Genomic DNA, 17,120 nt, shown 5'->3' with positions numbered 1-17,120 from the left:
ACCAATGCTGGCTACGAACATACCAGGTTGAATGCACCCGATCTCGTCCGATCTCGGAAGTTAAGCAACGTCGGGATTGGTTAGTACTTGGATGGGTGACCGCCTAGGAATACCAATTGTCGTAGGCAAAATATGATTTATTTAAGTTTTTACATTTTTAAATAGATTAGACCAAAAAATATTGACCAATACAGGCTACGACCATACCAGGTTGAATGCACCCCATCTCGTCCGATCTCGGAAGTTAAGCCACGTCGGGATTGGTTAGTACTTGGATGGGTGACCGCCTAGGAATACCAATTGTCGTAGGCACAATATGATTTATATAAGTTTTTACATTTTTAAATAGATTAGACCATAAATGTTGACAAATACTGTCTACGACCATACCAGGTTGAATGCACCCGATCTCGTCCGATCTCGGAAGTTAAGCAACGTCTGGATTGGTTAGTACTTGGATGGGTGACCGCCTAGGAATACCAATTGTCGTAGGCACAATATGATTTATTTAAGTTTTTACATTTTTAAATAGATTAGACCATAAATGTTGACCAATACTGACTACGAACATACCAGGTTGAATGCACCCGATCTCGTCCGATCTCGGAAGTTAAGCAACGTCGGGATTGGTTGGTACTTGGATGGGTGACCGCCTAGGAATACCAATTGTCGTAGGCAAAATATGATTTATATAAGTTTTTACTTTTTTAAATAGATTAGACGTAAAATGTTGACCAATACTGTCTACGACCATACCAGGTTGAATGCACCCGATCTCGTCCGATCTCGGAAGTTAAGCAACGTCGGGATTGGTTAGTACTTGGATGGGTGACCGCCTAGGAATACCAATTGTCGTAGGCAAAATATGATTTATTTAAGTTTTTACATTTTTAAATAGATTAGACCAAAAAATGTTGACCAATACTGGCTACGAACATACCAGGTTGAATGCACCCGATCTCGTCCGATCTCGGAAGTTAAGCAACGTCGGGATTGGTTAGTACTTGGATGGGTGACCGCCTAGGAATACCAATTGTCGTAGGCAAAATATGATTTATTTAAGTTTTTACATTTTTAAATAGATTAGACCAAAAAATATTGACCAATACAGGCTACGACCATACCAGGTTGAATGCACCCCATCTCGTCCGATCTCGGAAGTTAAGCTACGTCGGGATTGGTTAGTACTTGGATGGGTGACCGCCTAGGAATACCAATTGTCGTAGGCACAATATGATTTATTTAAGTTTTTACATTTTTAAATAGATTAGACCATAAATGTTGACCAATACTGTCTACGACCATACCAGGTTGAATGCACCCGATCTCGTCCGATCTCGGAAGTTAAGCAACGTCTGGATTGGTTAGTACTTGGATGGGTGACCGCCTAGGAATACCAATTGTCGTAGGCACAATATGATTTATTTAAGTTTTTACATTTTTAAATAGATTAGACCATAAATGTTGACCAATACTGACTACGAACATACCAGGTTGAATGCACCCGATCTCGTCCGATCTCGGAAGTTAAGCAACGTCGGGATTGGTTAGTACTTGGATGGGTGACCGCATAGGAATTCCAATTGTCATAGGCAAAATATGATTTATAAAATATATTTATAAGTTAACTTTTTTGAAGATTTTAGACCAAAAAATGTTGACCAATACTGTCTACGACCATACCAGGTTGAATGCACCCGATCTCGTCCGATCTCGGAAGTTAAGCAACGTCGGGATTGGTTAGTACTTGGATGGGTGACCGCCTAGCAATACCAATTGTCATAGGCAAAATATGATTTTTAAAATATATTTAAATGTTAATATTTTTAAAGATTTTAGACCAAAAAATGTTGACCAATACTGTCTACGACCAAACCAGGTTGAAAGCACCCGATCTCGTCCGATCTCGGAAGTTAAGCAACATCGGGATTGGTTGCTACTTGGATCGGTGACCGCCTAGGAATACCAATTGTCATAGGCAAATTATTATTTTTAAAATATATTTAAATGTTAGCATTTTAAAGATTTTAGACCAAAAAATGTTTACCAACACTGTCTACGACCATACCAGGTTCAATGCACCCGATCTCGTCCGATCTCGGAAGTTAAGCAACGTTGGGATTGGTTAGTACTTGGATGGGTGACCGCCTAGCAATACCAATTGTCGTAGGCACAATATGATTTATTTAAGTTTTACATTTTTAAATAGATTAGACCAAAAAATGTTGACCAATACTGGCTACGACCATACCAGGTTGAATGCACCCGATCTCGTCCGATCTCGGAAGTTAAGCAACGTCGGGATTGGTTAGTACTTGGATGGGTGACCGCCTAGCAATACCAATTGTCGTAGGCAAAATATGATTTATTTAAGTTTTTACATTTTTAAATAGATTAGACCAAAAAATGTAGACCAATACTGGCTACGACCATACCAGGTTGAATGCACCCGATCTCGTCCGATCTCGGAAGTTAAGCAACGTCGGGATTGGTTAGTACTTGGATGGGTGACCGCCTAGCAATACCAATTGTCATAGGCAAAATATGATTTTTAAAATATATTTAAATGTTAACATTTTTAAAGATTTTAGACCAAAAAATGTTGACCAATACTGTCTACGACCATACCAGGTTGAATGCACCCGATCTCGTCCGATCTCGGAAGTTAAGCAACGTCGGGATTGGTTAGTACTTGGATGGGTGACCGCCTAGGAATACCAATTCTCGTAGGCATAATATCATTTAATTAAGTTTTTACATTTTTAAATAGATTAGACCATAAATGTTGTCGAATACTGTCTACAACCATACCAGGTTGAATGCACCCGATCTCGTCCGATCTCGGAAGTTAAGCAACGTCGGGATTGGTTAGTACTTGGTTGGGTGACCGCCTAGGAATACCAATTGTCGTAGGCAAAATATGATTTATTTAAGTTTTTACTTTTTTAAATAGATTAGACGTAAAATGTTGAGAAATACTGCTTATGACCATACCAGGTTGAATGCACCCGATCTCGTCCGACCTCTGAAGTTAAGCAACGTCGGGATTGGTTAGTACTTGGATGGGTGACCGCCTAGGAATACCAATTGTCGTAGGCACAATATGATTTATTTAAGTTTTTACATTTTTAAATACATTAGACCATAAATGTTGACCAATACTGTCTACGACCATACCAGGTTGAATGCACCCGATCTCGTCCGACCTCTGAAGTTAAGCAACGTCGGGATTGGTTAGTACTTGGATGGGTGACCGCCTAGGAATACCAATTGTCGTAGGCACAATATGATTTATTTAAGTTTTTACATTTTTAAATAGATTAGACCATAAATGTTGACCAATACTGTCTACGACCATACCAGGTTGAACGCACCCGATCTCGTCCGATCTCGGAAGTTAAGCCACGTCGGGATTGGTTAGTACTTGGATGGGCGACCGCCTAGCAATACCAATTGTCGTAGGCACAATATGATTTATTTAAGTTTTTACATTTTTAAATAGATTAGACCATAAATGTTGACCAATACTGTCTACGACCATACCAGGTTTAATGCACCCGATCTCGTCCGATCTCGGAAGTTAAGCAACGTCGGGATTGGTTAGTACTTGGATGGGTGACCGCCTAGGAATACCAATTGTCGTAGGCACTATATGATTTATTTAAGTTTTTACATATTTAAATAGATTAGACCATAAATGTTGACCAATACTGACTACGACCATACCAGGTTGAATGCACCCGATCTCGTCCGATCTCGGAAGTTAAGCAACGTCGGGATTGGTTGGTACTTGGATGGGTGACCGCATAGGAATACCAATTGTCATAGGCAAAATATGATTTTTAAAATATATTTAATGTTAACATTTTTAAAGATTTTAGACCAAAAAATGTTGATCAATACTGTCTACGACCATACCAGGTTGAATGCAACCGATCTCGTCCGATCTCGGAAGTTAAGCAACGTCGGGATTGGTTAGTACTTGGATGGGTGACCGCCTAGCAATACCAATTGTCGTAGGCAATATATGATTTATTTAAGTTTTTACATTTTTAAATAGATTAGACCAAAAAATGTTGAGCAATACTGCCTACGACCATACCATGTTGAATGCACCCGATCTCGTCCGTTCTCGGAAGTTAAGCAACGTCGGGATTGGTTAGTACTTGGATGGGTGACCGCCTAAGAATACCAATTGTCGTAGGCAAAATATGATTTATTTAAGTTTTTATTTTTTTAAATATATTTAAATGTTAACATTTTTAAAGATTTTAGACCAAAAATGTTGACCAATACTGTCTACGACCATACCAGGTTGAAAGCACCCGATATCGTCCGATCTCGGAAGTTTATCAACGTCGGGATTGGTTAGTACTTGGATGGGTGACCGCCTAGCAATACCAATTGTCGTATGCACAATATGATTTATTTAAGTTTTTACAGTTTTAAATAGATTAGACCATAAATGTTGACCAATACTTTCTACGACCATACCAGGTTGGATGCACCCGATCTCGTCCGATCTCGGACGTTAAGCAACGTCGGGATTGGTTAGTACTTGGATGGGTGACCGCCTAGGAATACCAATTGTCGTAAGCAAAATATGATATATTTAAGTTTTTACATTTTTAAATAGATTAGACCAAAAAATGTTGACCAATACTGTCTACGACCATACCAGGTTGAATGCACCCGATCTCGTCCGATCTCGGAAGTTAAGCAACGTCGGGATTGATTAGTACTTGGATGGGTGACCGCCTAGGAATAACAATTGTCGTAGGCAAAATATGATTTATTTAAGTTTTTAAATTTTTAAATAGATTAGACCAAAAAATGTTGACCAATACTGGCTACGACCATACCAGGTTGAATGCACCCGATCTCGGAAGTTAAGCAACGTCGGGATTGGTTAGTACTTGGATGGGTGACCGCCTAGGAATACCAATTGTCGTAGGCAAAATATGATTTACTTAAGTTTTTACATTTTTAAATAGATTAGACCATAAATGTTGACCAATACTGTCTACGACCATACCAGGTTGAATGCACCCGATCTCGTGCGATCTCGTGCGATCTCGGAAGTTAAGCAACGTCGGGAATGGTTAGTACTTGGATGGGTGACCGCCTAGGAATACCAATTGTCGTAGGCAAAATATTGATTTATTTAAGTTTTTACTTTTTTAAATAGATTAGACGTAAAATGTTGAGAAATACTGCTTACGACCATACCAGGTTGAATGCACCCGATCTCGTCCGATCTCGGAAGTTAAGCAACGTCGGGATTGGTTAGTACTTGGATGGGTGACCGCCTAGGAATACCAATTGTCGTAGGCAAAATATGATTTATTTAAGTTTTTACTTTTTTAAATAGATTAGACGTAAAATGTTGAGAAATACTGCTTATGACCATACCAGGTTGAATGCACCCGATCTCGTCCGATCTCGGAAGTTAAGCAACGTCGGGATTGGTTAGTACTTGGATGGGTGACCGCATAGGAATTCCAATTGTCATAGGCAAAATATGATTTATAAAATATATTTAAATGTTAACATTTTTGAAGATTTTAGACCAAAAAATGTTGACCAATACTGTCTACGACCATACCAGGTTGAATGCACCCGATCTCGTCCGATCTTGGAAGTTAAGCAACGTCGGGATTGGTTAGTACTTGGATGGGTGACCGCCTAGGAATACCAATTGTCGTAGGCAAAATATGATTTATTTAAGTTTTTACTTTTTTAAATAGATTAGACGTAAAATGTTGAGAAATACTGCTTATGACCATACCAGGTTGAATGCACCCGATCTCGTCCGATCTCGGAAGTTAAGCAACGTCGGGATTGGTTAGTACTTGGATGGGTGACCGCATAGGAATTCCAATTGTCATAGGCAAAATATGATTTATAAAATATATTTAAATGTTAACATTTTTGAAGATTTTAGACCAAAAAATGTTGACCAATACTGTCTACGACCATACCAGGTTGAATGCACCCAATCTCGTCCGATCTCGGAAGTTAAGCAACGTCGGGATTGGTTAGTACTTGGATGGGTGACCGCCTAGGAATACCAATTGTCGTAGGCAAAATATGATTTATTTAAGTTTTTACATTTTTAAATAGATTAGACCATAAATGTTGACCAATACTGTCTACGAGCATACCAGGTTGAATGCACCCGATCTCGTGCGATCTCGTGCGATCTCGGAAGTTAAGCAACGTCGGGAATGGTTAGTACTTGGATGGGTGACCGCCTAGGAATACCAATTGTCGTAGGCAAAATATGATTTATTTAAGTTTTTACTTTTTTAAATAGATTAGACTTAAAATGTTGAGAAATACTGCTTACGACCATACCAGGTTGAATGCACCCGATCTCGGAAGTTAAGCAACGTCGGGATTGGTTAGTACTTGGATGGGTGACCGCCTAGGAATACCAATTGTCGTAGGCACAATATGATTTACTTAAGTTTTTACATTTTTAAATAGATTAGACCATAAATGTTGACCAATACTGTCTACGAGCATACCAGGTTGAATGCACCCGATCTCGTGCGATCTCGTGCGATCTCGGAAGTTAAGCAACGTCGGGAATGGTTAGTACTTGGATGGGTGACCGCCTAGGAATACCAATTGTCGTAGGCAAAATATGATTTATTTAAGTTTTTACTTTTTTAAATAGATTAGACTTAAAATGTTGAGAAATACTGCTTACGACCATACCAGTTTGAATGCACCCGATCTCGTCCGATCTCGGAAGTTAAGCAACGTCGGGATTGGTTAGTACTTGGATGGGTGACCGCCTAGGAATACCAATTGTCGTAGGCAAAATATGATTTATTTAAGTTTTTACATTTTTAAATAGATTAGACCAAAAAATGTTGACCAATACTGGCTACGACCATACCAGGTTGAATGCACCCGATCTCGTCCGATCTCGGAAGTTAAGCAACGTCGGGATTGATTAGTACTTGGATGGGTGACCGCCTAGGAATACCAATTGTCGTAGGCAAAATATGATTTATTTAAGTTTTTACATTTTTAAATAGATTAGACCAAAAAATGTTGATCAATACTGGCTACGACCATACCAGGTTGAATGCACCCGATCTCGGAAGTTAAGCAACGTCGGGATTGGTTAGTACTTGGATGGGTGACCGCCTAGGAATACCAATTGTCGTAGGCTCAATATGATTTACTTAAGTTTTTACATTTTTAAATAGATTAGACCATAAATGTTGACCAATACTGTCTACGACCATACCAGGTTGAATGCACCCGATCTCGTGCGATCTCGTGCGATGTCGGAAGTTAAGCAACGTCGGGAATGGTTAGTACTTGGATGGGTGACCGCCTAGGAATACCAATTGACGTAGGCAAAATATGATTTATTTAAGTTTTTACTTTTTTAAATAGATTAGACGTAAAATGTTGAGAAATACTGCTTACGACCATACCAGGTTGAATGCACCTGATCTCGTCCGATCTCGGAAGTTAAGCAACGTCGGGATTGGTTAGCACTTGGATGGGTGACCGCCTAGGAATACCAATTGTCGTAGGCAAAATATGATTTATTTAAGTTTTTACTTTTTTAAATAGATTAGACGTAAAATGTTGAGAAACACTGCTTATGACCATAGGAATTCCAATTGTCATAGGCAAAATATGATTTATTAAATATATTTAAATGTTAACATTTTTGAAGATTTTAGACCAAAAAATGTTGACCAATACTGTCTACGACCATACCAGGTTGAATGCACCCGATCTCCTCCGATCTCGGAAGTTAAGCAACGTCGGGATTGGTTAGTACTTGGATGGGTGACCGCCTAGGAATACCAATTGTCGTAGGCAAAATATGATTTATTTAAGTTTTTACATTTTTTTATAGATTAGACCAAAAAATGTTGTGCAATACTGACTCGACCATACCAGGTTGAATGCACCCGATCTCGTCCGATCTCTTCCGATCTCGGAAGTGAAGCAACTTCGGGATTGGTTAGTACTTGGATGGGTGACCGCATAGGAATTCCAATTGTCATAGGCAAAATATGATTTATAAAATATATTTAAATGTTAACATTTTTGAAGATTTTAGACCAAAAAATATTGACCAATACTGTCTACGACCATACCAGGTTGAATGCACCCGATCTCGTCCGATCTCGGAAGTTAAGCAACGTCGGGATTGGTTAGTACTTGGATGGGTGACCGCCTAGGAATACCAATTGTCGTAGGCAAAATATGATTTATTTAAGTTTTTACATTTTTAAATAGATTAGACCAAAAAATGTTGACCAATACAGGCTACGACCATACCAGGTTGAATGCACCCGATCTCGTCCGATCTCGGAAGTTAAGCAACGTCGGGATTGGTTAGTACTTGGATGGGTGACCGCCTAGCAATACCAATTGTCGTAGGCACAATATGATTTATTTAAGTTTTTACATTTTTAAATAGATTAGACCATAAATGTTGACCAATACTGTCTACGACCATACCAGGTTGAATGCACCCGATCTCGTCCGATCTCGGAAGTTAAGCAACGTCGGGATTGGTTAGTACTTGGATGGGTGACCGCCTAGGAATACCAATTGTCGTAGGCAAAATATGATTTATTTAAGTTTTTACTTTTTTAAATAGATTAGACGTAAAATGTTGAGAAATACTGCTTATGACCATACCAGGTTGAATGCACCCGATCTCGTCCAATCTCGGAAGTTAAGCAACGTCGGGATTGGTTAGTACTTGATGGGTGACCGCATAGGAATTCCAATTGTCATAGGCAAAATATGATTTTTAAAATATATTTAAATGTTAACATTTTTAAAGATTTTAGACCAAAAAATTTTGACCAATACTGTCTACGACCAAACCAGGTTGAATGCACCCGATCTCGTCCGATCTCGGAAGTTAAGCAACGTCGGGATTGGTTAGTACTTGGATGGGTGACCGCCTAGGAATACCAATTGTCGTAGGGACAATATGATTTATTTAAGTTTTACATTTTTAAACAGATTAGACCATAAATGTTGACCAATTCTGTCTACGACCATACCAGGTTGAATGCACACGATCTCGTCCGATCTCGGAAGTTAAGCAACGTCGGGATTGGTTAGTACTTGGATGGGTGACCGCCTAGGAATACCAATTGTCGTCGGCACAATATGATTTATTTAAGTTTTTACATTTTTAAATAGATTAGACCATAAATGTTGACGATTACTGTCTACGACCATACCAGGTTGAATGCACCCGATCTCGTCCGATCTCGGAAGTTAAGCAACGTCGGGATTGGTTAGTACTTGGATGGGTGACCGCCTAGGAATACCAATTGTCGTAGGCAAAATAAGATTTATTTAAGTTTTTACATTTTTAAATAGATTAGACCATAAATGTTGACCAATACTGTCTACGACCATACCAGGTTGAATGCACCCGATCTCCTCCGATCTCGGAAGTTAAGCAACGTCGGGATTGGTTAGTACTTGGATGGGTGACCGCCTAGGAATACCAATTGTCGCAGGCAAAATATGATTTATTTAAGTTTTTATTTTTAAAATAGAATAGACATAAAATGTTGAGAAATACTGCTTACGACCATACCAGGTTGAATGCACCCGATCTCCTCCGATGTCGGAAGTTAAGCAACGTCGGGATTGGTTAGTACTTGGATGGGTGACCGCCTAGGAATACCAATTGTCGTAGGCAAAATATGATTTATTTAAGTTTTTATTTTTAAAATAGAATAGACATAAAATGTTGACCAATACTGGCCACGACCATACCTAGGAATACCAATTGTCGTAGGCACAATATGATTTATTTAAGTTTTTACATTTTTAAATTGATTTGACCATAAATGTTGACCAATACTGTCTACGACCATACCAGGTTGAATGCACCCGATCTCGTCCGATCTCGGAAGTTAAGCAACGTCGGGATTGGTTAGTACTTGGATGGGTGACCGCCTAGGAATACCAATTGTCGTAGGCAAAATATGATTTATTTAAGTTTTTATTTTTAAAATAGAATAGACATAAAATGTTGAGAAATACTGCTTACGACCATACCAGGTTGAATGCACCCGATCTCGTCCGATCTCGGAAGTTAAGCAACTTCGGGATTGGTGAGTACTTGGATGGGTGACCGCCTAGGAATACCAATTGTCGTAGGCAAAATATGATTTATTTAAGTTTTTACATTCTTTTATAGATTAGACCAAAAAATGTTGTGCAATACTGACTCGATCATACCAGGTTGAATGCACCCGATCTCGTCCGATCTCGGAAGTTAAGCAACGTCGGGATTGGTTGGTACTTGGATGGGTGACCGCCTAGGAATACCAATTGTCATAGGCAAAATATGATTTTTTAATATATATTTAAATGTTAACATTTTTAAAGATTTTTGACCAAAAAATGTTGACCAATACTGTCTACGACCATACCAGGTTGAATGCACCTGATCTCGTCCGATCTTGGAAGATAAGCAACGTCGGGATTGGTTGGTACTTGGATGGGTGACCGCCTAGGAATACCAATTGTCATAGGAAAAATATGATTTTTAAAATTTATTTAAATTTCAACATTTTCAAAGATTTTAGACCAAAAAATGTTGACCAATACTGTCTACGACCATACCACGTTGAATGCACCCGATATCGTCCGATCTCGGAAGTTTATCAACGTCGGGATTGGTGAGTACTTGGATGGGTGACCGCCTAGGAATACCAATTGTCGTAGGCAAAATATGATTTATTTAAGTTTTTACATTTTTTTATAGATTAGACCCAAAAATGGTGAGCAATACTGACTACGACCATACCAGGTTGAATGCACCCGATCTCGTCCGATCTCGGAAGTTAAGCAACATCGGGATTGGTTAGTACTTGGATGGGTGACCGCCTAGGAATACCAATTGTCGTAGGCACAATATGATTTATTTAAGTTTTTACATTTTTAAATAGATTAGAACATAAATGTTGACCAATACTGACTACGACCATACCAGGTTGAATGCACCCGATCTCGTCCGATCTCGGAAGTTAAGCAACGTCGGGATTGGTTGGTACTTGGATGGGTGACCGCCTAGGAATACCAATTGTCATAGGCAAAATATGATTTTTAATATATATATAAATGTTAACATTTTTAAAGATTTTAGACCAAAAAATGTTGACCAATACTGTCTACGACCATACCAGGTTGAATGCACCCGATCTCGTCCGATCTCGGAAGTTAAGCAACGTCGGGATTGGTTAGTACTTGGATGGGTGACCGCCTAGGAATACCAATTGTCGTAGGCAAAATATGATTTATTTAAGTTTTTACTTTTTTAAATAGATTAGACGTAAAATGTTGAGAAATACTGCTTATGACCATACCAGGTTGAATGCACCCGATCTCGTCCAATCTCGGAAGTTAAGCAACGTCGGGATTGGTTAGTACTTGGATGGGTGACCGCATAGGAATTCCAATTGTCATAGGCAAAATATGATTTATAAAATATATTTAAATGTTAACATTTTTGAAGATTTTAGATCATAAAATGTTGTCCAATACTGTCTACGACCATACCAGGTTGAATGCACCCGATCTCGTCCGATCTCGGAAGTTAAGCAACGTCGGGATTGGTTAGTACTTGGATGGGTTACCGCCTAGCAATACCAATTGTCATAGGCAAAATATGATTTTTAAAATATATTTAAATGTTAACATTTTTAAAGATTTTAGACCAAAAAATTTTGACCAATACTGTCTACGACCAAACCAGGTTGAATGCACCCGATCTCGTCCGATCTCGGAAGTTAAGCAACGTCGGGATTGGTTAGTACTTGGATGGGTGACCGCCTAGGAATACCAATTGTCGTAGGGATAATATGATTTATTTAAGTTTTACATTTTTAAACAGATTAGACCATAAATGTTGACCAATACTGTCCACGACCATACCAGGTTGAATGCACACGATCTCGTCCGATCTCGGAAGTTAAGCAACGTCGGGATTGGTTAGTACTTGGATGGGTTACCGCCTAGCAATACCAATTGTCATAGGCAAAATATGATTTTTAAAATATATTTAAATGTTAACATTTTTAAAGATTTTAGACCAAAAAATTTTGACCAATACTGTCTACGACCAAACCAGGTTGAATGCACCCGATCTCGTCCGATCTCGGAAGTTAAGCAACGTCGGGATTGGTTAGTACTTGGATGGGTGACCGCCTAGGAATACCAATTGTCGTAGGGACAATATGATTTATTTAAGTTTTACATTTTTAAACAGATTAGACCATAAATGTTGACCAATTCTGTCTACGACCATACCAGGTTGAATGCACACGATCTCGTCCGATCTCGGAAGTTAAGCAACGTCGGGATTGGTTAGTACTTGGATGGGTGACCGCCTAGGAATACCAATTGTCGTCGGCACAATATGATTTATTTAAGTTTTTACATTTTTAAATAGATTAGACCATAAATGTTGACGATTACTGTCTACGACCATACCAGGTTGAATGCACCCGATCTCGTCCGATCTCGGAAGTTAAGCAACGTCGGGATTGGTTAGTACTTGGATGGGTGACCGCCTAGGAATACCAATTGTCGTAGGCAAAATAAGATTTATTTAAGTTTTTACATTTTTAAATAGATTAGACCATAAATGTTGACCAATACTGTCTACGACCATACCAGGTTGAATGCACCCGATCTCCTCCGATCTCGGAAGTTAAGCAACGTCGGGATTGGTTAGTACTTGGATGGGTGACCGCCTAGGAATACCAATTGTCGCAGGCAAAATATGATTTATTTAAGTTTTTATTTTTAAAATAGAATAGACATAAAATGTTGAGAAATACTGCTTACGACCATACCAGGTTGAATGCACCCGATCTCCTCCGATGTCGGAAGTTAAGCAACGTCGGGATTGGTTAGTACTTGGATGGGTGACCGCCTAGGAATACCAATTGTCGTAGGCAAAATATGATTTATTTAAGTTTTTATTTTTAAAATAGAATAGACATAAAATGTTGACCAATACTGGCCACGACCATACCTAGGAATACCAATTGTCGTAGGCACAATATGATTTATTTAAGTTTTTACATTTTTAAATTGATTTGACCATAAATGTTGACCAATACTGTCTACGACCATACCAGGTTGAATGCACCCGATCTCGTCCGATCTCGGAAGTTAAGCAACGTCGGGATTGGTTAGTACTTGGATGGGTGACCGCCTAGGAATACCAATTGTCGTAGGCAAAATATGATTTATTTAAGTTTTTATTTTTAAAATAGAATAGACATAAAATGTTGAGAAATACTGCTTACGACCATACCAGGTTGAATGCACCCGATCTCGTCCGATCTCGGAAGTTAAGCAACTTCGGGATTGGTGAGTACTTGGATGGGTGACCGCCTAGGAATACCAATTGTCGTAGGCAAAATATGATTTATTTAAGTTTTTACATTCTTTTATAGATTAGACCAAAAAATGTTGTGCAATACTGACTCGATCATACCAGGTTGAATGCACCCGATCTCGTCCGATCTCGGAAGTTAAGCAACGTCGGGATTGGTTGGTACTTGGATGGGTGACCGCCTAGGAATACCAATTGTCATAGGCAAAATATGATTTTTTAATATATATTTAAATGTTAACATTTTTAAAGATTTTTGACCAAAAAATGTTGACCAATACTGTCTACGACCATACCAGGTTGAATGCACCTGATCTCGTCCGATCTTGGAAGATAAGCAACGTCGGGATTGGTTGGTACTTGGATGGGTGACCGCCTAGGAATACCAATTGTCATAGGAAAAATATGATTTTTAAAATTTATTTAAATTTCAACATTTTCAAAGATTTTAGACCAAAAAATGTTGACCAATACTGTCTACGACCATACCACGTTGAATGCACCCGATATCGTCCGATCTCGGAAGTTTATCAACGTCGGGATTGGTGAGTACTTGGATGGGTGACCGCCTAGGAATACCAATTGTCGTAGGCAAAATATGATTTATTTAAGTTTTTACATTTTTTTATAGATTAGACCCAAAAATGGTGAGCAATACTGACTACGACCATACCAGGTTGAATGCACCCGATCTCGTCCGATCTCGGAAGTTAAGCAACATCGGGATTGGTTAGTACTTGGATGGGTGACCGCCTAGGAATACCAATTGTCGTAGGCACAATATGATTTATTTAAGTTTTTACATTTTTAAATAGATTAGAACATAAATGTTGACCAATACTGACTACGACCATACCAGGTTGAATGCACCCGATCTCGTCCGATCTCGGAAGTTAAGCAACGTCGGGATTGGTTGGTACTTGGATGGGTGACCGCCTAGGAATACCAATTGTCATAGGCAAAATATGATTTTTAATATATATATAAATGTTAACATTTTTAAAGATTTTAGACCAAAAAATGTTGACCAATACTGTCTACGACCATACCAGGTTGAATGCACCCGATCTCGTCCGATCTCGGAAGTTAAGCAACGTCGGGATTGGTTAGTACTTGGATGGGTGACCGCCTAGGAATACCAATTGTCGTAGGCAAAATATGATTTATTTAAGTTTTTACTTTTTTAAATAGATTAGACGTAAAATGTTGAGAAATACTGCTTATGACCATACCAGGTTGAATGCACCCGATCTCGTCCAATCTCGGAAGTTAAGCAACGTCGGGATTGGTTAGTACTTGGATGGGTGACCGCATAGGAATTCCAATTGTCATAGGCAAAATATGATTTATAAAATATATTTAAATGTTAACATTTTTGAAGATTTTAGATCATAAAATGTTGTCCAATACTGTCTACGACCATACCAGGTTGAATGCACCCGATCTCGTCCGATCTCGGAAGTTAAGCAACGTCGGGATTGGTTAGTACTTGGATGGGTTACCGCCTAGCAATACCAATTGTCATAGGCAAAATATGATTTTTAAAATATATTTAAATGTTAACATTTTTAAAGATTTTAGACCAAAAAATTTTGACCAATACTGTCTACGACCAAACCAGGTTGAATGCACCCGATCTCGTCCGATCTCGGAAGTTAAGCAACGTCGGGATTGGTTAGTACTTGGATGGGTGACCGCCTAGGAATACCAATTGTCGTAGGGATAATATGATTTATTTAAGTTTTACATTTTTAAACAGATTAGACCATAAATGTTGACCAATACTGTCCACGACCATACCAGGTTGAATGCACACGATCTCGTCCGATCTCTGAAGTTAAGCAACGTCGGGATTGGTTAGTACTTGGATGGGTGACCGCCTAGGAATACCAATTGTCGTCGGCACAATATGATTTATTTAAGTTTTTACATTTTTAAATAGATTAGACCATAAATGTTGACGATTACTGTCTACGACCATACCAGGTTGAATGCACCCGATCTCGTCCGATCTCGGAAGTTAAGCAACGTCGGGATTGGTTAGTACTTGGATGGGTGACCGCCTAGGAATACCAATTGTCGTAGGCAAAATAAGATTTATTTAAGTTTTTACATTTTTAAATAGATTAGACCATAAATGTTGACCAATACTGTCTACGACCATACCAGGTTGAATGCACCCGATCTCCTCCGATCTCGGAAGTTAAGCAACGTCGGGATTGGTTAGTACTTGGATGGGTGACCGCCTAGGAATACCAATTGTCGTAGGCAAAATATGATTTATTTAAGTTTTTATTTTTAAAATAGAATAGACATAAAATGTTGAGAAATACTGCTTACGACCATACCAGGTTGAATGCACCCGATCTCCTCCGATGTCGGAAGTTAAGCAACGTCGGGATTGGTTAGTACTTGGATGGGTGACCGCCTAGGAATACCAATTGTCGTAGGCAAAATATGATTTATTTAAGTTTTTATTTTTAAAATAGAATAGACATAAAATGTTGACCAATACTGGCTACGACCATACCTAGGAATACCAATTGTCGTAGGCACAATATGATTTATTTAAGTTTTTACATTTTTAAATTGATTTGACCATAAATGTTGACCAATACTGTCTACGACCATACCAGGTTGAATGCACCCGATCTCGTCCGATCTCGGAAGTTAAGCAACGTCGGGATTGGTTAGTACTTGGATGGGTGACCGCCTAGGAATACCAATTGTCGTAGGCAAAATATGATTTATTTAAGTTTTTATTTTTAAAATAGAATAGACATAAAATGTTGAGAAATACTGCTTACGACCATACCAGGTTGAATGCACCCGATCTCGTCCGATCTCGGAAGTTAAGCAACGTCGGGATTGGTGAGTACTTGGATGGGTGACCGCCTAGGAATACCAATTGTCGTAGGCAAAATATGATTTATTTAAGTTTTTACATTCTTTTATAGATTAGACCAAAAAATGTTGTGCAATACTGACTCGACCATACCAGGTTGAATGCACCCGATCTCGTCCGATCTCGGAAGTTAAGCAACGTCGGGATTGGTTGGTACTTGGATGGGTGACCGCCTAGGAATACCAATTGTCATAGGCAAAATATGATTTTTTAATATATATTTAAATGTTAACATTTTTAAAGATTTTTGACCAAAAAATGTTGACCAATACTGTCTACGACCATACCACGTTGAATGCACCCGATATCGTCCGATCTCGGAAGTTTATCAACGTCGGGATTGGTGAGTACTTGGATGGGTGACCGCCTAGGAATACCAATTGTCGTAGGCAAAATATGATTTATTTAAGTTTTTACATTTTTTTATAGATTAGACCCAAAAATGGTGAGCAATACTGACTACGACCATACCAGGTTGAATGCACCCGATCTCGTCCGATCTCGGAAGTTAAGCAACATCGGGATTGGTTAGTACTTGGATGGGTGACCGCCTAGGAATACCAATTGTCGTAGGCACAATATGATTTATTTAAGTTTTTACATTTTTAAATAGATTAGAACATAAATGTTGACCAATACTGACTACGACCATACCAGGTTGAATGCACCCGATCTCGTCCGATCTCGGAAGTTAAGCAACGTCGGGATTGGTTGGTACTTGGATGGGTGACCGCCTAGGAATACCAATTGTCATAGGCAAAATATGATTTTTAATATATATATAAATGT

At 38.8% G+C, this 17,120-nt stretch overlaps 42 non-coding genes and 48 pseudogenes across 42 annotated transcripts; all 90 read left to right on the top strand.

Moving 5' to 3' along the window:
• The first annotated feature begins 9 nt into the window (after window positions 1-9).
• LOC146156417 (5S ribosomal RNA) lies at window positions 10-128 on the top strand. The gene has a single exon (XR_014498309.1). It is a non-coding gene; the product is annotated as a 5S ribosomal RNA (ribosomal RNA).
• Window positions 129-193: 65 nt separating this feature from the next.
• Window positions 194-312, top strand: LOC146156416 (5S ribosomal RNA; annotated as a pseudogene).
• Window positions 313-376: 64 nt separating this feature from the next.
• LOC146156415 (5S ribosomal RNA) lies at window positions 377-495 on the top strand. The gene has a single exon (XR_014497641.1). It is a non-coding gene; the product is annotated as a 5S ribosomal RNA (ribosomal RNA).
• A 64-nt stretch (window positions 496-559) lies between these two features.
• LOC146156414 (5S ribosomal RNA) lies at window positions 560-678 on the top strand (annotated as a pseudogene).
• A 64-nt stretch (window positions 679-742) lies between these two features.
• Window positions 743-861, top strand: LOC146156413 (5S ribosomal RNA). The gene has a single exon (XR_014495345.1). It is a non-coding gene; the product is annotated as a 5S ribosomal RNA (ribosomal RNA).
• A 65-nt stretch (window positions 862-926) lies between these two features.
• Window positions 927-1,045, top strand: LOC146156412 (5S ribosomal RNA). The gene has a single exon (XR_014498308.1). It is a non-coding gene; the product is annotated as a 5S ribosomal RNA (ribosomal RNA).
• A 65-nt stretch (window positions 1,046-1,110) lies between these two features.
• On the top strand, window positions 1,111-1,229 carry LOC146156411 (5S ribosomal RNA; annotated as a pseudogene).
• Window positions 1,230-1,293: 64 nt separating this feature from the next.
• Window positions 1,294-1,412, top strand: LOC146156410 (5S ribosomal RNA). The gene has a single exon (XR_014497640.1). It is a non-coding gene; the product is annotated as a 5S ribosomal RNA (ribosomal RNA).
• Window positions 1,413-1,476: 64 nt separating this feature from the next.
• Window positions 1,477-1,595, top strand: LOC146156409 (5S ribosomal RNA; annotated as a pseudogene).
• A 74-nt stretch (window positions 1,596-1,669) lies between these two features.
• On the top strand, window positions 1,670-1,788 carry LOC146156408 (5S ribosomal RNA; annotated as a pseudogene).
• Window positions 1,789-1,862: 74 nt separating this feature from the next.
• Window positions 1,863-1,981, top strand: LOC146156407 (5S ribosomal RNA; annotated as a pseudogene).
• Window positions 1,982-2,054: 73 nt separating this feature from the next.
• On the top strand, window positions 2,055-2,173 carry LOC146156406 (5S ribosomal RNA; annotated as a pseudogene).
• Window positions 2,174-2,237: 64 nt separating this feature from the next.
• On the top strand, window positions 2,238-2,356 carry LOC146156405 (5S ribosomal RNA; annotated as a pseudogene).
• A 65-nt stretch (window positions 2,357-2,421) lies between these two features.
• Window positions 2,422-2,540, top strand: LOC146156404 (5S ribosomal RNA; annotated as a pseudogene).
• A 74-nt stretch (window positions 2,541-2,614) lies between these two features.
• On the top strand, window positions 2,615-2,733 carry LOC146156403 (5S ribosomal RNA). Its single transcript, XR_014497344.1, has one exon. It is a non-coding gene; the product is annotated as a 5S ribosomal RNA (ribosomal RNA).
• A 64-nt stretch (window positions 2,734-2,797) lies between these two features.
• Window positions 2,798-2,916, top strand: LOC146156402 (5S ribosomal RNA). Its single transcript, XR_014497777.1, has one exon. It is a non-coding gene; the product is annotated as a 5S ribosomal RNA (ribosomal RNA).
• A 64-nt stretch (window positions 2,917-2,980) lies between these two features.
• LOC146156401 (5S ribosomal RNA) lies at window positions 2,981-3,099 on the top strand (annotated as a pseudogene).
• Window positions 3,100-3,163: 64 nt separating this feature from the next.
• On the top strand, window positions 3,164-3,282 carry LOC146156400 (5S ribosomal RNA). The gene has a single exon (XR_014498054.1). It is a non-coding gene; the product is annotated as a 5S ribosomal RNA (ribosomal RNA).
• A 64-nt stretch (window positions 3,283-3,346) lies between these two features.
• LOC146156399 (5S ribosomal RNA) lies at window positions 3,347-3,465 on the top strand (annotated as a pseudogene).
• Window positions 3,466-3,529: 64 nt separating this feature from the next.
• Window positions 3,530-3,648, top strand: LOC146156398 (5S ribosomal RNA). The gene has a single exon (XR_014496439.1). It is a non-coding gene; the product is annotated as a 5S ribosomal RNA (ribosomal RNA).
• Window positions 3,649-3,712: 64 nt separating this feature from the next.
• LOC146156397 (5S ribosomal RNA) lies at window positions 3,713-3,831 on the top strand (annotated as a pseudogene).
• Window positions 3,832-3,904: 73 nt separating this feature from the next.
• Window positions 3,905-4,023, top strand: LOC146156396 (5S ribosomal RNA; annotated as a pseudogene).
• Window positions 4,024-4,088: 65 nt separating this feature from the next.
• Window positions 4,089-4,207, top strand: LOC146156395 (5S ribosomal RNA). The gene has a single exon (XR_014495472.1). It is a non-coding gene; the product is annotated as a 5S ribosomal RNA (ribosomal RNA).
• A 90-nt stretch (window positions 4,208-4,297) lies between these two features.
• LOC146156394 (5S ribosomal RNA) lies at window positions 4,298-4,416 on the top strand (annotated as a pseudogene).
• A 64-nt stretch (window positions 4,417-4,480) lies between these two features.
• LOC146156393 (5S ribosomal RNA) lies at window positions 4,481-4,599 on the top strand (annotated as a pseudogene).
• Window positions 4,600-4,664: 65 nt separating this feature from the next.
• Window positions 4,665-4,783, top strand: LOC146156392 (5S ribosomal RNA). Its single transcript, XR_014496356.1, has one exon. It is a non-coding gene; the product is annotated as a 5S ribosomal RNA (ribosomal RNA).
• A 65-nt stretch (window positions 4,784-4,848) lies between these two features.
• Window positions 4,849-4,957, top strand: LOC146156391 (5S ribosomal RNA; annotated as a pseudogene).
• A 64-nt stretch (window positions 4,958-5,021) lies between these two features.
• Window positions 5,022-5,150, top strand: LOC146156390 (5S ribosomal RNA; annotated as a pseudogene).
• Window positions 5,151-5,215: 65 nt separating this feature from the next.
• Window positions 5,216-5,334, top strand: LOC146156389 (5S ribosomal RNA). The gene has a single exon (XR_014495539.1). It is a non-coding gene; the product is annotated as a 5S ribosomal RNA (ribosomal RNA).
• Window positions 5,335-5,398: 64 nt separating this feature from the next.
• Window positions 5,399-5,517, top strand: LOC146156388 (5S ribosomal RNA). The gene has a single exon (XR_014496599.1). It is a non-coding gene; the product is annotated as a 5S ribosomal RNA (ribosomal RNA).
• Window positions 5,518-5,591: 74 nt separating this feature from the next.
• LOC146156387 (5S ribosomal RNA) lies at window positions 5,592-5,710 on the top strand. Its single transcript, XR_014496556.1, has one exon. It is a non-coding gene; the product is annotated as a 5S ribosomal RNA (ribosomal RNA).
• Window positions 5,711-5,774: 64 nt separating this feature from the next.
• LOC146156386 (5S ribosomal RNA) lies at window positions 5,775-5,893 on the top strand. Its single transcript, XR_014496598.1, has one exon. It is a non-coding gene; the product is annotated as a 5S ribosomal RNA (ribosomal RNA).
• Window positions 5,894-5,967: 74 nt separating this feature from the next.
• LOC146156385 (5S ribosomal RNA) lies at window positions 5,968-6,086 on the top strand. Its single transcript, XR_014497600.1, has one exon. It is a non-coding gene; the product is annotated as a 5S ribosomal RNA (ribosomal RNA).
• Window positions 6,087-6,150: 64 nt separating this feature from the next.
• LOC146156384 (5S ribosomal RNA) lies at window positions 6,151-6,279 on the top strand (annotated as a pseudogene).
• A 64-nt stretch (window positions 6,280-6,343) lies between these two features.
• LOC146156383 (5S ribosomal RNA) lies at window positions 6,344-6,452 on the top strand (annotated as a pseudogene).
• A 64-nt stretch (window positions 6,453-6,516) lies between these two features.
• On the top strand, window positions 6,517-6,645 carry LOC146156382 (5S ribosomal RNA; annotated as a pseudogene).
• Window positions 6,646-6,709: 64 nt separating this feature from the next.
• On the top strand, window positions 6,710-6,828 carry LOC146156381 (5S ribosomal RNA). Its single transcript, XR_014496869.1, has one exon. It is a non-coding gene; the product is annotated as a 5S ribosomal RNA (ribosomal RNA).
• Window positions 6,829-6,893: 65 nt separating this feature from the next.
• LOC146156380 (5S ribosomal RNA) lies at window positions 6,894-7,012 on the top strand. The gene has a single exon (XR_014496939.1). It is a non-coding gene; the product is annotated as a 5S ribosomal RNA (ribosomal RNA).
• Window positions 7,013-7,077: 65 nt separating this feature from the next.
• Window positions 7,078-7,186, top strand: LOC146156379 (5S ribosomal RNA; annotated as a pseudogene).
• A 64-nt stretch (window positions 7,187-7,250) lies between these two features.
• LOC146156378 (5S ribosomal RNA) lies at window positions 7,251-7,379 on the top strand (annotated as a pseudogene).
• A 64-nt stretch (window positions 7,380-7,443) lies between these two features.
• Window positions 7,444-7,562, top strand: LOC146156377 (5S ribosomal RNA; annotated as a pseudogene).
• Window positions 7,563-7,735: 173 nt separating this feature from the next.
• On the top strand, window positions 7,736-7,854 carry LOC146156376 (5S ribosomal RNA). Its single transcript, XR_014496091.1, has one exon. It is a non-coding gene; the product is annotated as a 5S ribosomal RNA (ribosomal RNA).
• Window positions 7,855-7,919: 65 nt separating this feature from the next.
• On the top strand, window positions 7,920-8,047 carry LOC146156375 (5S ribosomal RNA; annotated as a pseudogene).
• A 74-nt stretch (window positions 8,048-8,121) lies between these two features.
• Window positions 8,122-8,240, top strand: LOC146156374 (5S ribosomal RNA). The gene has a single exon (XR_014495344.1). It is a non-coding gene; the product is annotated as a 5S ribosomal RNA (ribosomal RNA).
• Window positions 8,241-8,305: 65 nt separating this feature from the next.
• LOC146156373 (5S ribosomal RNA) lies at window positions 8,306-8,424 on the top strand (annotated as a pseudogene).
• A 64-nt stretch (window positions 8,425-8,488) lies between these two features.
• On the top strand, window positions 8,489-8,607 carry LOC146156372 (5S ribosomal RNA). Its single transcript, XR_014495343.1, has one exon. It is a non-coding gene; the product is annotated as a 5S ribosomal RNA (ribosomal RNA).
• Window positions 8,608-8,671: 64 nt separating this feature from the next.
• Window positions 8,672-8,789, top strand: LOC146156371 (5S ribosomal RNA; annotated as a pseudogene).
• A 74-nt stretch (window positions 8,790-8,863) lies between these two features.
• Window positions 8,864-8,982, top strand: LOC146156370 (5S ribosomal RNA). The gene has a single exon (XR_014498174.1). It is a non-coding gene; the product is annotated as a 5S ribosomal RNA (ribosomal RNA).
• A 63-nt stretch (window positions 8,983-9,045) lies between these two features.
• Window positions 9,046-9,164, top strand: LOC146156369 (5S ribosomal RNA; annotated as a pseudogene).
• A 64-nt stretch (window positions 9,165-9,228) lies between these two features.
• On the top strand, window positions 9,229-9,347 carry LOC146156368 (5S ribosomal RNA). The gene has a single exon (XR_014495342.1). It is a non-coding gene; the product is annotated as a 5S ribosomal RNA (ribosomal RNA).
• Window positions 9,348-9,411: 64 nt separating this feature from the next.
• Window positions 9,412-9,530, top strand: LOC146156367 (5S ribosomal RNA). The gene has a single exon (XR_014498066.1). It is a non-coding gene; the product is annotated as a 5S ribosomal RNA (ribosomal RNA).
• Window positions 9,531-9,593: 63 nt separating this feature from the next.
• On the top strand, window positions 9,594-9,712 carry LOC146156366 (5S ribosomal RNA; annotated as a pseudogene).
• Window positions 9,713-9,878: 166 nt separating this feature from the next.
• On the top strand, window positions 9,879-9,997 carry LOC146156365 (5S ribosomal RNA). The gene has a single exon (XR_014495341.1). It is a non-coding gene; the product is annotated as a 5S ribosomal RNA (ribosomal RNA).
• A 63-nt stretch (window positions 9,998-10,060) lies between these two features.
• LOC146156364 (5S ribosomal RNA) lies at window positions 10,061-10,179 on the top strand. The gene has a single exon (XR_014495903.1). It is a non-coding gene; the product is annotated as a 5S ribosomal RNA (ribosomal RNA).
• A 65-nt stretch (window positions 10,180-10,244) lies between these two features.
• Window positions 10,245-10,362, top strand: LOC146156363 (5S ribosomal RNA; annotated as a pseudogene).
• Window positions 10,363-10,437: 75 nt separating this feature from the next.
• On the top strand, window positions 10,438-10,556 carry LOC146156362 (5S ribosomal RNA; annotated as a pseudogene).
• Window positions 10,557-10,630: 74 nt separating this feature from the next.
• Window positions 10,631-10,749, top strand: LOC146156361 (5S ribosomal RNA; annotated as a pseudogene).
• Window positions 10,750-10,814: 65 nt separating this feature from the next.
• On the top strand, window positions 10,815-10,933 carry LOC146156360 (5S ribosomal RNA). Its single transcript, XR_014495655.1, has one exon. It is a non-coding gene; the product is annotated as a 5S ribosomal RNA (ribosomal RNA).
• Window positions 10,934-10,997: 64 nt separating this feature from the next.
• Window positions 10,998-11,116, top strand: LOC146156359 (5S ribosomal RNA; annotated as a pseudogene).
• A 74-nt stretch (window positions 11,117-11,190) lies between these two features.
• Window positions 11,191-11,309, top strand: LOC146156358 (5S ribosomal RNA). Its single transcript, XR_014495340.1, has one exon. It is a non-coding gene; the product is annotated as a 5S ribosomal RNA (ribosomal RNA).
• A 64-nt stretch (window positions 11,310-11,373) lies between these two features.
• Window positions 11,374-11,492, top strand: LOC146156357 (5S ribosomal RNA; annotated as a pseudogene).
• A 74-nt stretch (window positions 11,493-11,566) lies between these two features.
• LOC146156356 (5S ribosomal RNA) lies at window positions 11,567-11,685 on the top strand (annotated as a pseudogene).
• A 74-nt stretch (window positions 11,686-11,759) lies between these two features.
• Window positions 11,760-11,878, top strand: LOC146156355 (5S ribosomal RNA). Its single transcript, XR_014498172.1, has one exon. It is a non-coding gene; the product is annotated as a 5S ribosomal RNA (ribosomal RNA).
• A 63-nt stretch (window positions 11,879-11,941) lies between these two features.
• On the top strand, window positions 11,942-12,060 carry LOC146156354 (5S ribosomal RNA; annotated as a pseudogene).
• A 74-nt stretch (window positions 12,061-12,134) lies between these two features.
• On the top strand, window positions 12,135-12,253 carry LOC146156353 (5S ribosomal RNA). Its single transcript, XR_014498171.1, has one exon. It is a non-coding gene; the product is annotated as a 5S ribosomal RNA (ribosomal RNA).
• Window positions 12,254-12,316: 63 nt separating this feature from the next.
• LOC146156352 (5S ribosomal RNA) lies at window positions 12,317-12,435 on the top strand (annotated as a pseudogene).
• Window positions 12,436-12,499: 64 nt separating this feature from the next.
• Window positions 12,500-12,618, top strand: LOC146156351 (5S ribosomal RNA). Its single transcript, XR_014495339.1, has one exon. It is a non-coding gene; the product is annotated as a 5S ribosomal RNA (ribosomal RNA).
• Window positions 12,619-12,682: 64 nt separating this feature from the next.
• On the top strand, window positions 12,683-12,801 carry LOC146156350 (5S ribosomal RNA). The gene has a single exon (XR_014498065.1). It is a non-coding gene; the product is annotated as a 5S ribosomal RNA (ribosomal RNA).
• Window positions 12,802-12,864: 63 nt separating this feature from the next.
• Window positions 12,865-12,983, top strand: LOC146156349 (5S ribosomal RNA; annotated as a pseudogene).
• A 166-nt stretch (window positions 12,984-13,149) lies between these two features.
• On the top strand, window positions 13,150-13,268 carry LOC146156348 (5S ribosomal RNA). The gene has a single exon (XR_014495338.1). It is a non-coding gene; the product is annotated as a 5S ribosomal RNA (ribosomal RNA).
• Window positions 13,269-13,331: 63 nt separating this feature from the next.
• On the top strand, window positions 13,332-13,450 carry LOC146156347 (5S ribosomal RNA). Its single transcript, XR_014495892.1, has one exon. It is a non-coding gene; the product is annotated as a 5S ribosomal RNA (ribosomal RNA).
• Window positions 13,451-13,515: 65 nt separating this feature from the next.
• Window positions 13,516-13,633, top strand: LOC146156346 (5S ribosomal RNA; annotated as a pseudogene).
• Window positions 13,634-13,708: 75 nt separating this feature from the next.
• On the top strand, window positions 13,709-13,827 carry LOC146156345 (5S ribosomal RNA; annotated as a pseudogene).
• A 74-nt stretch (window positions 13,828-13,901) lies between these two features.
• LOC146156344 (5S ribosomal RNA) lies at window positions 13,902-14,020 on the top strand (annotated as a pseudogene).
• A 65-nt stretch (window positions 14,021-14,085) lies between these two features.
• On the top strand, window positions 14,086-14,204 carry LOC146156343 (5S ribosomal RNA). Its single transcript, XR_014495654.1, has one exon. It is a non-coding gene; the product is annotated as a 5S ribosomal RNA (ribosomal RNA).
• Window positions 14,205-14,268: 64 nt separating this feature from the next.
• Window positions 14,269-14,387, top strand: LOC146156342 (5S ribosomal RNA; annotated as a pseudogene).
• Window positions 14,388-14,461: 74 nt separating this feature from the next.
• LOC146156341 (5S ribosomal RNA) lies at window positions 14,462-14,580 on the top strand. The gene has a single exon (XR_014495336.1). It is a non-coding gene; the product is annotated as a 5S ribosomal RNA (ribosomal RNA).
• A 64-nt stretch (window positions 14,581-14,644) lies between these two features.
• Window positions 14,645-14,763, top strand: LOC146156340 (5S ribosomal RNA; annotated as a pseudogene).
• Window positions 14,764-14,837: 74 nt separating this feature from the next.
• On the top strand, window positions 14,838-14,956 carry LOC146156339 (5S ribosomal RNA; annotated as a pseudogene).
• Window positions 14,957-15,030: 74 nt separating this feature from the next.
• On the top strand, window positions 15,031-15,149 carry LOC146156338 (5S ribosomal RNA). The gene has a single exon (XR_014498170.1). It is a non-coding gene; the product is annotated as a 5S ribosomal RNA (ribosomal RNA).
• Window positions 15,150-15,212: 63 nt separating this feature from the next.
• LOC146156337 (5S ribosomal RNA) lies at window positions 15,213-15,331 on the top strand (annotated as a pseudogene).
• A 64-nt stretch (window positions 15,332-15,395) lies between these two features.
• Window positions 15,396-15,514, top strand: LOC146156336 (5S ribosomal RNA). The gene has a single exon (XR_014495335.1). It is a non-coding gene; the product is annotated as a 5S ribosomal RNA (ribosomal RNA).
• Window positions 15,515-15,578: 64 nt separating this feature from the next.
• On the top strand, window positions 15,579-15,697 carry LOC146156335 (5S ribosomal RNA). The gene has a single exon (XR_014496090.1). It is a non-coding gene; the product is annotated as a 5S ribosomal RNA (ribosomal RNA).
• Window positions 15,698-15,760: 63 nt separating this feature from the next.
• LOC146156334 (5S ribosomal RNA) lies at window positions 15,761-15,879 on the top strand (annotated as a pseudogene).
• A 166-nt stretch (window positions 15,880-16,045) lies between these two features.
• On the top strand, window positions 16,046-16,164 carry LOC146156333 (5S ribosomal RNA). The gene has a single exon (XR_014495334.1). It is a non-coding gene; the product is annotated as a 5S ribosomal RNA (ribosomal RNA).
• Window positions 16,165-16,227: 63 nt separating this feature from the next.
• Window positions 16,228-16,346, top strand: LOC146156332 (5S ribosomal RNA). Its single transcript, XR_014496028.1, has one exon. It is a non-coding gene; the product is annotated as a 5S ribosomal RNA (ribosomal RNA).
• Window positions 16,347-16,411: 65 nt separating this feature from the next.
• On the top strand, window positions 16,412-16,529 carry LOC146156331 (5S ribosomal RNA; annotated as a pseudogene).
• Window positions 16,530-16,604: 75 nt separating this feature from the next.
• LOC146156330 (5S ribosomal RNA) lies at window positions 16,605-16,723 on the top strand (annotated as a pseudogene).
• A 65-nt stretch (window positions 16,724-16,788) lies between these two features.
• On the top strand, window positions 16,789-16,907 carry LOC146156329 (5S ribosomal RNA). Its single transcript, XR_014495653.1, has one exon. It is a non-coding gene; the product is annotated as a 5S ribosomal RNA (ribosomal RNA).
• Window positions 16,908-16,971: 64 nt separating this feature from the next.
• LOC146156328 (5S ribosomal RNA) lies at window positions 16,972-17,090 on the top strand (annotated as a pseudogene).
• The last annotated feature ends 30 nt before the right edge of the window (window positions 17,091-17,120 follow it).

Source organism: Ascidiella aspersa, chromosome 4 (genome assembly GCF_963924565.1).
Source record: "Ascidiella aspersa chromosome 4, kaAscAspe10.2, whole genome shotgun sequence".
NCBI classification, from domain to species: domain Eukaryota; kingdom Metazoa; phylum Chordata; class Ascidiacea; order Phlebobranchia; family Ascidiidae; genus Ascidiella; species Ascidiella aspersa.
Note: the sequence above shows the minus strand (reverse complement) of the source record. Positions and strands in the feature narration are given on the sequence as shown.